At 37.9% G+C, this 15,899-nt stretch overlaps 1 protein-coding gene across 3 annotated transcripts in view; it reads right to left on the minus strand.

The window, feature by feature from the left end:
• Positions 1–15,899, minus strand: part of TRAPPC9 (trafficking protein particle complex subunit 9) — a 942,595-nt gene that overhangs the window by 678,685 nt on the left and 248,011 nt on the right. The gene's annotated exons all lie outside the window — the stretch shown is intronic.

Genomic DNA, 15,899 nt, shown 5'->3' on the forward strand with positions numbered 1-15,899 from the left:
ATTCCAGTGGCTCCCTAATTGTCTCCTGGATCAAATACAAAATCCTCTGTTTGGCATTCAAAGCCTTCCATAACTTAGCCCCCTCCTACCTTTTCAGACTTCTTTTGGGGGGGGGTGAGACAATTGGGGTTAAGTGACTTGCCCAGAGTCGCACAGCTAGTAAGTGTTATGTGTCTGAGCCCAGATTTGAACTCAGGTCCTCCTGACTCCAGGGCCAGTGCTCTATCCACTGCACCACCTAGCTGCCCCCTTCTCAGACTTCTTACACCTTCCTTCCTGACACATACTCTTCAATACAATGACACTGGCACCCTGTCAGTTACACAAACAAAACAGTTCATCTCTCAGTTCTGGACATTTTCTCTGGCTGTCCCTTATGCCTGGAATGTTCTCCCTCCTCGTCTCTGCCTACTGATTTTCCTAACTTCCTTCAAGTCCCACCTTCAATTCTCATCTTCTACAGGAAACCATCCCCAAACCCTCTTTATTCCAAGTGCCTCCCTCTGTTAATGATCTCCTATTTATACTGTATATAGCTTGCTTTGTATGTATTTCTTTGCATGCTGTCTCATCTATCAGAATGTAAGCTCCTTAGGGGCAGCTAGGTGTCACAGTGGATAGAGCACCGGCCCTGAAGTCAGGAGGACCTGAGTTCAAATCCAGCCTCAGACCAAACATTTGAACCGCACTAGCTGTGTGACCTTGGGCAAGTCACTTAACCCCGACTGCCTCACTAAAAAAAAAAAAAAAAAAAAAAAAAGAATGTAAGCTCCTTAAGGGCAGGGACTGTCTTCTGCCGCTTGTTTATCCCCAGGACTTAAGCACAGTGTCTGGCACACAGCAGACATTTAATAAACATTTGTTGATTAATAGTATGTTACCTCCTTAAATTATTTCCTCTTTATTTTATATATAGTTTGTACAAATTTGCTTGTTTTATGCATTAGATTTTGGGCACATATCACAAATGTAATTGCTTTATGAACTAGTAATTATTGTAACAAAAAAAATCATTAGCCTGTGACAAATCTGGTAGTGATCCTCTGGTCCTCTGACAAGAGACATATATAGTCCATCCCTCGGGTTCATCAGCAAATTAGCTTTGGACATTACAATGCTAATAAAATAACCTAAGATCATATTATCATTTGTGGCAAAGATTCCATACTTTTGACTCATGCTTCCTGCAACATGAGTCAACATAGTCTATAATTCTATGATTCAACAATATCCTTATTCACTGAACATTAAGAAAATCCTTTGTAGTTCTTAAAAATATACTCATACATACACAAAGACAAAATTCTTACTTCAAAGACTACAACTTCAGACTACAACTATGCTACAACCTGATAGTCTTTGAGAGTTGTGGGGACAAAAAATTTCTTCACTTTAAAAGCAGCTTAGCAAAGAACCTTTCACAACAATCAGGAGGGCTGATCCTTGGACAATAGAGCCTATCACTGAACTTGTACTCAAAGCCTTCACAGACTTGTAGGACTTTCCAGATCTTTGATTTTGCTAGCCTTATCTTCAAGAATAAAGGCTCAATACCACCTGTGTGGGACAAGTGAAAGTTTCTCATATGAAATGGAAGCTATGCCCCAAAATTTAGTTAAGGCTTAAAGCACTAGCTAGGCCTAAGTTTCATTTTCCTGTAAATCATGTGATCGGGTCATACATCTGTTGTCCACCCCCTCCTTGTTTGGTAACCACCACCCCAGCCTTATCTTTGCCAAATAAGGAAATCTTCTAGCTCCCAAGTTTGTTTTGGGTAAAATGTATCTCTTAGTTTCTGGGGAGAATGTAAGGTCTCTTACCTCAACCAATGAGGATAAAGAGATTGAGGTAAACGGGGGGGGGGGGGGGGGTTTCTTAGAGTTGTTTGGCTAAGGATATATAACTGCTTGTTTGCTGCCTGTATCTTGCCTCCCTACTGCAGTCCGCCATGGGTAGGTGATGCCCAATTTTCACAGGAGACTTGCTAGAAAAAAACTTCTGTTTCTACCAAGAGAAACCTCTGAATTTTATTTGGGTAGGTGGTCTCAATCCCACTTACCACCAAACAACTAAGCCCTGAAGTAAGGCTTTCTTAGAATCAGAGGGTACTTAAAGGGTAAACAGATCTTAAAGGATACCTAAAAATCAAATTCGACCTTCACATTCCAAAGATAAAGAAAAATATGACCCAGAAGGGGGAAAAAAAGCTATTCATAATCACACAAATACTAAAGTATCATAATCTGGATTTGAAGCCAAATCTTATGAGCCTGAAAACCAGGGCTTTTTCTATTTTACCATACTGCAGCATACCTCTCTACACACACACACACACGCACCTGGCCTCATCAATTTTCGCACAAGAATTATGTTAAAATATAAGCGTCATAAATTTTCTACTTAAACTAGTGTTTCAAGCCAATCATGCATGTCTCTTGCTTACAATACATGTAAAGGAATTTCCATTATCAGGCCTGGAGTATAACTGAATGTCTTCCATTCATTAAACTTCAAAAGGAATAGTTGAGAAAATGTAGATAACATGATACATAATCAGTTTATACATGAGTATAAAACAATTTTTTCAAGTTAATCAGGGTGGGTGAGTAAATATTATTATATTATTATTATTATTATTATTATTATTATTATTATTTATTATTATTTAAAAATGCCTGGGTTTGCATAAAGCTTTATGGTTTGCAAAGTGCTTCACAAATATTATTTCATTTTCTCTTGTGAGGCAACTGCTATTATTATCTCTATTTTAAGATGAGGAAACTGAGGTAAAAACAGAGGTTAAGTAATTTGCCAAGGGACAGAAAGCTTGTAAACGTCTGTGGCAGGGTTTGAACTCAAGATTTCCTGACTCCAAGGTCCACACTCTATGTACCACCTAATAGTATGATTCAGTATACACATCAAAACCCATTCATTCAATATTCACTAACAACTGACTTTGAGAAATACACTGTAGTAGGCAGAGGAGATATATAACTTAGATAAGACACAACCACCCACCTCTATGAAGCTCAATAATTTAGCAAAGCAATAAGACATAAACACAGATAACTAAACAAACAAAAATGTATTGTAGTAGAGGAGTTGTCATCTGGGTTGAGCCTTACAGGATGGGTAGAAGTTCAATAAAGAAAGGAGAAAAAGAAGGACATTACCTCTGAAAGTGATTTTCTTAGACTTTTAAAAAAAGAGGAACAATGAGATTCCGAACTTTTTAAACAACTGCTGTTAAGAGCTTGGAGAAATTCACTTGTTAATATCTGAATAAAAGAGAAAAGCAACAAACCTACCGGGAACCAATTTCTAAACTTTACAAATCTCCACAAACAAACAAACAAACAAAAAAACCCAAGGCAAAAACAACTCTGAGAACTCCCTTTGCTTGGATTATATTGTTTCATGGTTATAAATCAGTTTTTCCTCTGAAAGACAAAGCTTTTCAGGCACATTTGAGCTTTAAATAAGCATTCTTGGCAGCAATGGTATAATAAAAAGAATGTTGGACCAGTTAAGATAGGAGCATTTGAGCCTTGGTTCTTCCACTAATTAGCCAGGTGACGCTGAGCAAGTAATTTCACCTCTTTGTGCCTCAGTTTAATCACTTGTAAAATAAGAAGGGGGGTGGGGGGAGTAGAAGGGGATTAAATTATATCTAAGGTCCTTCCAGTTCTTATATTCTGATTCTCCAGTTTTAGAACCATTGGTCTAATCCAGAATCACAGCAACTCAAGCCTAGATTACTAGAACAGTTAGACATGATTGCCTCATTGACTCCAGATTCTTCCTTTTCTAATCTATTCTGTTTCCTTATCAAACTAATATTCCTTAAACACCAACTTGATATTACCACCAGCTCATAAACAATTATGGAATCAAGATTCTAGGATTTTAAGTATAACATTTTGTTATATTTATCTAAAATTTGACATTACTGCAAAGGGTTATTAACTTGAAAAACTACTATTATTCCCACCCCTAAAACCACGGGTGATGTTAACACCCCAGTTCTACCAGATGTAAAGGTCCTCCTCAAATGCCACCCAAAGCTGCGGTTGTACCCAGGCAGTGGCAAGACAAGATGCAGACCAACAAGTCATAGTCTACTCTGACCACTTCCAGGGACAAAAGGCATCAGCGGCTGATGCACACTGCCCAGATGTTTGACTGTGAAGAATTTGAACCACACATGGCAAATCCAGACCATTCTGAAAACACAACTTCTACCACAACAACAAACTTCCAGAGCATGCCCTACATCATATCTAGGACTAAGGCTATCAAAAGATGTTGCAGACACATGAGGAATGTTTGTGCTTGTTTGCTGGAAAGAAAAAAAAAAGGAGGAGGAGACAGGAAGACCAGATTGATGGTTACTAGAAGTCTCAAAAAAAGGGGTGGGGGGAATTTTTTATCCACCTTTGTCTAGCAATGAAGGAGATTACACAGCATAATTGACTTATAAGAACTGGACTAGTCACTAAAAAGAATCCAAATGAGAATGGAGATGGCACTATTTGGCAGACATTAAAGTTAAGAATATGAAGCCTTCAAAAAAGGATGGCATCAGGAGCAAAGAAGATGATGAAGGTGAACAGACCAACAGACAGTAAGAGGAACGAAAAACAAAATAACTTTTTGCACAGTTGAAACAATAACATTGATGAAGAAAATAAAAGACTACTAATAAGATTTTCTTTCCTATACAAGATCTAGGTATCTTTTGGCAGAACAAAGAAAAGCATCTACTGCACTCACCTTGCAGTATCCATTCTCAGAATGTGCCATTCTTCATCAGTTCCCTAACTTTGTGCCTTCCTCACCCAGAAATTTACCCCATGTGTCTTTCAACTCTGTGTCACCCTCATTTTAAAGACTGTCTTCTCAATCTAGATCTATATGACTATAAATTAATCAGCTACACTCAGCTCAGTGAGCATGGCTATGACACCTGCTTACATACCCATGATTTAGTTCTTTTCTTGGGACCTCAAGCAGTAATAAAATTTGCCTTGGCTAAACCAGAAATGCCAATAATTGTTCCTTATTTAGTAGCTTACCAAGTCAAAATTTTTGTCTCTGCTTCTTAAGATCCTTAGTACAATACAATGTCAGGGCTAAATGTGACCATAAGATTACTTAATTAGTTTAAATTTCCTCTTTCATTTTATAGATGAGGGGAGTGAGACTAAGAAGACCTAGACTGAAATCTGACTTTACTATTTTTATAACCTCGGTGACCTCAGGAAAGTCATTTAAATTCTCTAGCAGTCAGTTTTCTCATCTATAAAATGAGAGAAGAGGACAAGGTGATTTCTAAAGTCCCTTTACATCTAAATTCTCTGACACTAGCTATCAGAGGCAAAGAGCTAGTGAGTGGCAAGCCTGGAATCAAATCTGGGTCTTTTGACTCTCGGGGATCAAGGACTCTTTCCACTTGATCTTTGGTGCTAGAGAACTGGAATTTCAGAGTTGGAAAAGACCCAGTTCAACTTTCACCTGAATAGGAGTTTCCTCTACAATAACCCAAAAAGGGGTCAACCAAGCTACACTTGAAGATTTCCAGAGATAGGAAAATCACCTCTTCCAAAGGCAGCCCTTTCCACCATGGAACAGTTTTGATAGTTAAAAAGATATTCCTTATATTTATACCAAAATCTATCTTTTTTATTTACTGTCTTCTGTTTCTAGTTCTGTCCTCTGGAGGCCAAGCAGAAAAGGTTCAACTGTCTTCAACACAAAAGTCCTTCATGTACTTGCAGACAATAATCATATCAAGATTCTTAGGCAACTTTCTGCCCTTATGTCCCAGAATGCAATGTTTGCCCAAGTCAGACTGGGCTCCTCATCCTCCACTAACAGGATCATGTTTATTTCTATCTCCAAATTTCTGTGTATGTTTTTTCCCCTAACTTCACCATCCTTTCCCTTTTCGTCACACCTATGTAAAACTGAACAACCTTTCAAAGCCCACTCAAACATCACCTCCTCCAGTGCTCAGAAATCATCTCTCCCTCAACTACATCTGTCTCAGTCTGTAGCACAACACAGAACACTCAAATTATATAGAGAAGAGTTCAGTCTTCCACTATGTTTGCATCTTATCTTTCCAGCTTTATCATAAGCTCCTTAAAGATAAGCAAGAAACAGAGTCTTACCTTTCTTCTATATAAAGCACAATAAGAACGATGAGACTGAGTGGAGTGGGGTGACTCACTCCAGGTCATACAGTATAAGAGCTGGAGAGGCATAAATATAAATGAGGGGCCTCCAAATAAAAATATTCAAAAAGGTTCCCTTAACTGAAAAAAGTATACAATAAAGGAAACCCCAGGAGAAAAAAATTGGGGCCTTCATGAAATACTGAGACTTTATGAGTGGTATTTAGAACTGTTGGCAAGAGAAAAAAGTTGGCAAGGGTTATGTCCATCCTTGTACTCCACAGACTTTTCTACCTTATTGTGGCTCAAAGCCATATCACCTTATCATCTTTATACAGAGTTTCTCTTTGAAATTCTAATATTTTGTAAGATCTGTGATTTCACCAGAATGGGTACTCCCTTATACAGATCGCATTCCATCCACATCTTTTTTTTAATTTCTGACCATCATTTCTTCCTTCCCCTATAATTTCTGGAGAGAGCCTCAACTATGAAATTGCTGGAGTTCTTTCGTCTTATTCTTTTAGCGTGTCAAGGGCCGTGATAAAATCATAGAATTTTGGAATTGGACAGGGACCTAACATATCATCTAGTCCAAGCTTTATCAAAACTTGAAAACACCAAATGAAATACTGCCAGTGATCATACAGGTTCTTCTTGAGGCTTTCCATAAAATCATCCTGTGGACAAGTCTATACAGTTTAATAGAATCATAGGATTTTAGAGATGGAAGTAACCTCAGTAGACACCAAAGCCAAGCTATAGTCTACGTGAAAAAGAATCCTTACTATCACTTATCTACCAAGCTGACCTCCAACCTTTGCCTGCTGAATACTACAGAGGTACAATCCAATCTCATTTTTGGATAGCTCTAATTGGTAGGAACTTTTTCCTTACATCAAGTCTAAATTTGCCCCTGTTACAATTTGTACCCTTTGCTTCTAGTTTTGTCATCTGTGGTTAGGCAGAACAAATGTAATCCTTCTGAAGTACGTGTTTCAAGACTAGCTTGCCTTGAGTCTTGTGTTCAAGGGTACAGTGTTCATTAAAGGTTATCGTTTCATTCTCTGGCTAAATAAACAACAAATGAATTTGTGGCCAGTTTGAGGTCAGCCCTATATCATATACAATATATGCAATAACTACTATATAATATATAATATTATATATGTGATACATAATAACTATAAAACAACTACTGGGTGATAGTTTTCTTAGTTTGTACAATACAATCCACTAACACAGTGCTACTAAGTTCCAAGTCCCAGGCAGAGCTATCAATTTGCTTGGTCAAAAAACATTTTTTTTTGGCCTCTTTGGCATGACTCCCCTGTTTTTACTTTCCAAAATCAGTTCTGTCATCATTACCAAATTCACATAGTGCTTTATAAGTTGCAGTAAAAGGTTAAGGATAAGGAACTGGTTTCAAGCCAAAAAGGGAGAAGAAAAGAATGGACTTTTATTAAGCACCGCTATGGGCAAGGCACTGTGCTTAGGGCCTGACAAATATTATCTCATTTGATCCTCACAACCTTTTGAGATAGGTACTATCATTATCCCCATTTTACAACAGAGGAAACTAAGATAGTCACAAGTTAAGTGATTTGCCCAGGGGTGGGGAACCTGCAGCCTCTCAAGGTCACATGTGGTCTTCTAGGCCCTCGGGTACAGTGTTTTGACTGGGTCCAAGTTTTATGGAACAAATCCTTTTACTAAGGGGATTTGTTCTATGAAGTTTGGATTCAGTCAGAGGGCTGTACTTGAGGACTTAGAGGGCCACATGTGGTCTCAAGGCCACAGGTTCCACACACCTGGACTTGCCCAAGGTCACAAAGTTAGAAGCATCTAAGGTTGGATTTGAATTCAAGCCTTGAACTCATGTCTTTCTGACTCCAGACTTAGAGTTGCATATGCTGTGCCACCTAGCTGCCCAAAAAAGAATTTGCTTTCAAGTCTTGTCTGACACATATTTCCTGTGTGACCCTGGACAAATCACTTAGCATCTTGACTTAAGATAATTCTTTAAGACTAATCGTAGAAAATTCAGCCTCAGACACTTGATACTTATTAGCTGTGTGACCCTGGCAAGTCAAGTCACTTAACCCTGACTGCCTCAACAAAAAGCAAAAAAAAAAAAAAGACTAATTGCAGAAAAGGTGCCAACCTGTATTGATAAAGAAAGTTTTCCCACTTGGGAATTCTAGATGTCAAAGAAATCACAGGCCTAATCTCTATCTTTAAATTTTGCAATTTGGCTCAATAATTCTGTTTTGCAATTTGGATTATAAAATTATATGAGAGTAAGTATCTGGACATAACTATAGTTGAGATTTTGTGACCATAAAACACAAATGCTTTCACTGATAGACTATATTTCATCTTATGAAAACAAAAAGGAAAGAAGTTATGAGAGTCAGGCCAACTCTCAAGTATTAACTTTAGGAGACTTACTTCAGGTATTGGAGAGCAAGTATATAACATGACTAGCTCTTGGTGAAACATCCTGTCTAAGCTCTCCATACCACAGGAAGGTACCAGCTGACCACGGAGAGCAGTATACTGCAAGTATTCTTTTCCTCATTAGACAGACATAGTTTTCAATTCTCTCTGATGACAACCCAGCCCATTAGTTGCAGGATGAATCACTGGCTGAGTTAGTGAGGCCAATTGAATTGCCAAAGAAACATTTGGCTTCCCATAACTAGAAAATTGAGATTTAGGACCTGATGTTGTTATAGCTAGCTGTGATTGCCTTTAAGATGTTTCCAAGGTTCCAGGTGAATGACAAACACCTGAATTTGCATCCCAACTCTCTGGGGTAGTTCCTGGAGTTATTTTTTCACCTGACTTAGAGCCAGAGATCTGAGTCAACCCTCACACCTGCAAGAGAAGGTCTGGCCTCAGGGTAGCTGCACTTCCACAGACCATTAAACCAGTCAGTGTTGTCTGCAATTTAGCTAAGCAGAGTCTCAGGGCTTTCTGTGATCCTGATCTCCCATCCCATCACTATCACCATCACTACCATAACTCACAGCTGTATAGTTGATAATCTGGGGCTTTAGGAGCAGCTGACCTTTCCCTTAGCTAAATTGGCCTTCTGATAAATTATCATTTGTGACTCAGGAGTCTTAGAGGTGGTGTGGCCTAAATACAACACCCAGCAAAGCCTGAGGGTGAATCATTAACTTTCCTTTCCTTTGCAATATTGAAGTAGAGCCAAATAAACCACTGGGCACAACACAAACTCAATGAGTAATCTGACAACTGAACAGAATGGAGAAATGGCTTTTTCTGTAATCCCAGGAAAAGCCATTTCTCCATTCTATTCAGTTGACAGGCATTAGCAACAACTATAATGTTTAAAAGTTACTAAAAGATTTGAAATTTTCAAACAGGAGTTCCACAAAACTAGATTTCTAGGTAGATTGCTGAGAAAAGATCTGCAATTTTCTAATCAAAAGGTGATTTTCACAGAATCACAGAAGTTGGAAGAGAGTCCTCTACTTCAACCTATACCACCCCCAACTTCTAAATCTCTTCTGAAATATTCAACAAGAAGTCATTCAGTCTTTGCTTAAGGACCTGCAGTAAGGGGAAAAATAATGTCTCCCAAGGCAGCCTTTTTTTGTTTTTTCTAATTATTAGGAAGTTTTTCCAGATATCAAGCTAAAATTGCCTCTTTGAGATTTCTACCCATTGCTTCTAGTTTTCCCTTCTTGGGACAGATAGAACAAGCCTAATCCTTCTTCCATAAGGAAGCCCTTACTATAATACAATAATCATGTTCTTCTGGGCCTTCTTTTCTCCAGTCTAAACATACAGTTTCTGCAAATGATCTTTAAATAGTACAAATTAAAGGCTCTTCCCCATCTACGTCGCTATCCTCCAGACAGATACAGCTTCTCAGAGTCCTTCCTAATCTGTATGGCCAGAACTGAACACAGTACCCCAGTCAAAGTCTAATAAGGACACTATCCAGCAGAGATATCACCTCCCTATTTTTCTAAGCTATGTTGAGTCATACTGAGCTTGTGACACAGTGGATAGAACACTGGACCTGAAATCAGTAAAACCCAAGTTTAAATTTGACCTCAGATATTTACTATGTGACCCTAAGCAAGTTACAACTTGAGTCTGTCTCAGTCTCCTCAGCTGTAAAATGAGGAAAATAATAACACCTACTTCCCAGGGTTGTTGTGAAAATTAAATGACATAATATTTGTAAAAGTGCTTAGCATAGTGCTTGGCACATAGTAGGCATATATAAATGTTTATTCCATTTCCCTGCTCCTCAGACTACCAAAGTTCCTAGATGTTTTTCAGAAAAAATGACTATCTAAAAATGCCTCCATCTTATAATCGTGCAATTGATTTTTAAACCCATTATCAAACTTTATTAAATTTAAACTTATCAGATGCAGCTCAATGTTCTAACTTGTTAAAATATTTTTGGATGCTGACTATCATTCAATAGGTTAATTGTCCCTCCTAACTTTATAGCATCTGCAAATTTGGTAAGTATTCCATCTAAGCTTTTATTGAACTTATTGATAAAAATGATAAATAGTGCAGGGCCCAACACTGATCACGAGAATATTCACTGGAAACCTCCTTCCAAGATACATTAAACAATTAATAATTACTCTTTGTGTCTAGTCATTTGGTGAGCTCCAAATGCATCTAGCTGTATTACTGTCAAATCACTCCATCTCTTCCACAATAAGAGTAAGAGAAACTTGGAGACTTCACCAAATGCGTCCCTAAAATTTATCTAATCTAAATCTATATCATTCTCCTAATCTACTACTTTAGTAATATGGTCAAAAAAAAAGGAAATAAGGTTAGCCTGGCACATGTTCCTGATGAAACCATGCTGGTTCTCTGTAATCACCACTTTCTTGTCCAATAGCCATCTTCTTCTCAACATTCTAAAATGTTGCAGAGATTTGGAGCCAAGGTCATTGTCATATGTTGTTCAGGTTCTATTCTCTTCCCTACTTGGAAATGGTACAATATTTGGCATGTACAATCCTACACTGTGTCTTTTGTCTTCCATGATCTAAGATTAGGAACAGGAGATCTTTGACAATATCTGCTAGTTAATTCATTATGCATGGATGCTGTCCCTCTGGGTGAGATGACTTGAACTCATTGAGAAGAGCTAGAAATCTCTTTATTTCTCCTCACTTGTCTTAGGTATCACCTACTTTTGTGTTGTCCTTTCCAAGTGAAAGGTCACTCTTCTTGGCAGGGAAAATACAATGAAAAAAAGAACTGAGCAGCTTTCCTGAGTCTCTGTGGTCAGTTATCACTGTGCAATCCACCACAAGTTCCATTCGATTTCTCCTCCTTTTCTCTCTAAAATAGCTCAAAAAATTCTTTTTGTTGACCTTATCTATCCTCAGCAGTCATTCTGCTCATTCTGAGCTGTTACTATTCTTACAATACCATGTCACATGTTTCTATTCATCCTCTGTTAGTTGCCCTTTCTTCCATGCCTTTTAAAAATCTAAACTGGTTGGTGAATTGGTTTGTATCAACATCAAACTATTCAGAAAATTCCCCTTCTGTTTCACCAGAATTGTCCCTCTTCTCATCATAATCTCTTTTGTAAGAGCTTTCCATCCCTCCTGGGGTGACTTCTTTAAATGATCACTTTTAATGATAATGACAATAGAAATACATACATATACATATACATATAGGTAAGGAGACTGAGATAGGTAAAGTGACTTTCTCACAGTCACACTCAATGGCATAGCAAAGTATTAATAAGAGCAATCCCCTGGAGAACAATAACAGATTGACTAGAAAACAAAAATGATTTTCCATCGCCAATGAGAGTTTTTAAGGAATTGGTATGGTACAAACCAGTCAGTCACTGGGGACCTGCTTGCATGAAGGGAACATATGGTGGAGGCTTCTCTTTTATCAGATTTGTTTTATGTGGAAAAGGTCTTTCTCGAACCTTGGCAAACTATAATATCCTTCTTCACATGAATATATCCTACTATACCTGGAATGGCCTTCTTCCCATCTCCCCATCTTGGCCTGCTGACATTCTATCCATCCATCAAGCCCCAGCTACAATGCCATTTCCATCATGAATGCTTCTCTGCTTCCCTAAGGACGTGAGTCCTTTCTCATCTAAAAGTATTTTATATTACTTTTATGTATTTATCGTATTCTAACTTGTGCTGCATTTATCACCATTCCTGTCCTTTTTCTCCTTCTAGATTGTAAGCTCCTTAAAGCTAAAAGTCATGCCTCATTTTCCTTTGTATACACCATTGCCTAGCCCAACATACTACATCTATTAAACACTAAAAACTATTTGTTTCAATAAAAATTTGCTATTGAACAACTGACCTAATCTTGAACAATTCTATATTTATATTCTGCATCATAAATTGTTAGGTGATGATAAAACAGTGCTGGAAGAAACTTGAGAGATCATCTAATACTACTCCCTCATTGTACAGAAGAGGAAACTAAGGCCCAGAGAGAGAAAGTGACTTAGCCAATATCACATAGAAAATAAATGGCAAAGCTAGGATCTAACCCTAAAACTTTTCACTACAAACCCTCTATTCTTTATTCTATGTGATGCTGCCTTCCTGACCTGAACCCTCAAAGTGCACTCAAAAGGCCTAGTTAAGCTAACTTGTATTTTTGTTGATCCACTATCAGTGAAGGAGATTGGTTTAACAATCATATATATATTGATTATATATAAGCTAATGATACCAGAAATGAGGCATGGAATGCTTTCCACCTATAAGCTATTTGATGACCATCATCCTAAAGTTATTCAATACCCTGTATTTTAAGAGATATAAGAATAGATACGGTTCTTGGGCTGATAAACCTAGCTCCAGACTGGTCCCCCCAAATCCACAACTAAAATGGTAAAATGTCATCTGTGAAACAGAAAACAAACTAGTCAGCGAGTTCAGATTTCTGCCTCCCAGAATTCCAAACTGCATCCTGAAGACTAAAAATATGACACAGATGGCCAGAAAGGGAAGCCACCATCACCTTTTCCTCCGTTTCTCACATCCAAACCTTCACAGTGGGAAGACCATTTGTCAAGACCTACCACCTGGGAGAGTAACTAATCAAGCATTCCCAGGGCAGGTGTCAGTGCTATTTATTCCAAACACCCCTCTATACATAACTCCCTCCCCCTCCCCCAAACTCTTAGTAACCTTCTGTCTGCTGATATGAAAGTTTATTTAAACATAGCATAGTAAAAAAGTTTACAAACACTGTGAGGGGAAGGGAATTATTTCAAATCCTTTTAGAAGGTCTGCTCAAGGTTCCAGAATAATGTTGTATCTTTGATTGTTCTAGGTTTCAATATATTTAGCAAAAAAAAGGGTTTCCCCTAATTCTTTCAGAAATATTTAAGAACACTATTAGATTAATATTAAATGTAATATCTACAAAATTTGAGTCTTAAAAGTTATGTGTTTTGTAGAATCCTAGAATCCCAAAAAAGGAAAAGATTAAAAGATAATCAAGTCCACAACCCAGGGCTAAAGTATCAATTATGGATATGACATCTCAAAAAGTGGTCATCCAGACTCCGGATGATAGGGAATTCACACTATCACAAGAAAGCTCATTTTATTTCTGAGAAGTTCTAATAGTAAGTGTTTTCATCTATTGAACTTTTTTCGGAAGATAAAAAGTACTTAACAAAAATGTTTCAATTTCTGCTTTATCTTTCAGGAAATATAGCGAACAACTCATGATCTGTAGTTTTAGTAAACAATTCATTTCAGGTGCTAGGTTAGCACTTATCAAGAATAAGATGGTTATCTCCAACTACTTATAAGGCTATTAAGTGGAAATTGGATTAGATTTGTTGTTCTATGCCTGGAAGTGCAAAACTAGGACAAAACAAAAAAATTAAGAGTTTAAAAAAAAACTAGGAGTACTCTTCTACTACGGTAGAAGTTGCAAAAGGATAGATTTTGGCTTGATTCAAGGAAAAACTGCCTAATAATTAGGCCTGTCCAAATGTGGAATGGGTTGCCTTATAAGGAATGAGTTCCCTCAAAGCTGGAAGTATTCAAGGACAGCCTCCCTGACCACTCACCAAGAATCCTGACAGGTATGGGTTTCAGTTAGGAGCTAGACCTGATTCCTTCATTCCTTTCCAGGCAGTACTCCTGACTCTCCTGGACTTTCTCTAAAATAGCCCTAGGAAACTCTTCACCCTCAAAGTTAACTCTACCCCTGGACTTCATAAGAAGGATACAACCACCACTCCCATTCCCGCTACCTCTAATTGTCTGGTTCCCATAACCTCCCTTTTAAGAAAGAGGTCCAGGCCAGACATGTCTTTATTAGTCTCCAGGCTGCACTCCTGAATCTCTGGACTTTCTCTACAGTACCCCCCATGCCTGTTATCCCCAAGCTGAGCAGCTCCCCTTTGATATGTCTTCTCCCACTGGAATGAATCTGCTTAAAGGCAGAGGCTATATTACCATTTGCTTGTATTTGCATTCACATCCATCACTTACCAGAGAGGCTCAAACATACACACACACACACACACACACACATACACATAAGCCATATACAAGATGAATAGGAAATAATTAACAGATGGAAGGCACCAGAATTAAGAGGTTAGAAAAGATTTCCTGTAGAAAGTGGGATTTTAATTAGAATTTGAAGCCAGGGAAGCCAGTAGGCAGAGATGAGGAAGGAAAGCATTCCAGACATGGAGGACAACCAGAGAAAATGCCCAGAGCTAAGAGATGGAGTGTTGAATTCATGAAACAGCCAGGGGGCTGAAGAGTATGTGGTGGGGAATAACGTATAAGAAGACTGGACAGATAGGAAGGGACTAAGTTATGAAGAGCTCTGTATGCCAAGCACAGGATTTTGCATTTGATCCTGGAGGTGAAAGGGAGCCACTGGAGTTTACTGAGTAGGAGAGTGACATTGTCAAACTTGGCAACAGTGTGGCTGTCTACTTACCACCCTCAAAGCATAAAATGATTTTGAGCCAGGAGGGATGTTAAAGATGATCTAATCTAGTTACCTCATTTTACAAAATTGAGGCCCAGAGAAGTAATTTGCCAAAAAAAGAAGTATAGATAGAATTTAAACATATATCCTCTTACTTAATTTTTTTTTATTTAAAACTTTTTAAAGTTTTTTTTTAATTAAAACTAGGTGTTCTTTCTATAATAAGACTAAACAGACCAGAGTTTGGGTTTGTCTCTGTCACTTACTAGCCAAATGACAGTGGGCAAGTAACTTATTCTTTCTGAGCCACAGTTTTGTCATCTTTACAATGGAAATATTATAGTCACAAATTACATACATAGATTTAGAGCTTGAAGGATCTCTGAGGTCATCTAGTCCAAGTCCCTCATTTTATACATAAGGAACTTCAGGCCTAGAAAGAATAAATGACTTGCCCAAGGTCACAAAGGTGGATGAACTGGGATTCAAGCCCAGGTCCTCTGACATAAGGAAACTCTTAATTAATGAAAAATAGAGATCAATTAATTAATTTATATTAATTAATAAAAAATAGAAAACAGGTATTCATTTTCCACTTTTTTTTCCTATATGGATAGTCAAACAAGCTCATCTGGATGATCATGGACCTGTAATAATAAGGGACTCGATGCAATCAGTAAATGTCACCTGCAGATGACAGCATCTAGAGAACCTCACCATCTTTAAGGAAACCCT

Source organism: Phascolarctos cinereus, unplaced genomic scaffold, assembly GCF_003287225.1.
Source record: "Phascolarctos cinereus isolate Bilbo 61053 unplaced genomic scaffold, phaCin_HiC Scaffold_4;HRSCAF=312, whole genome shotgun sequence".
NCBI classification, from domain to species: domain Eukaryota; kingdom Metazoa; phylum Chordata; class Mammalia; order Diprotodontia; family Phascolarctidae; genus Phascolarctos; species Phascolarctos cinereus.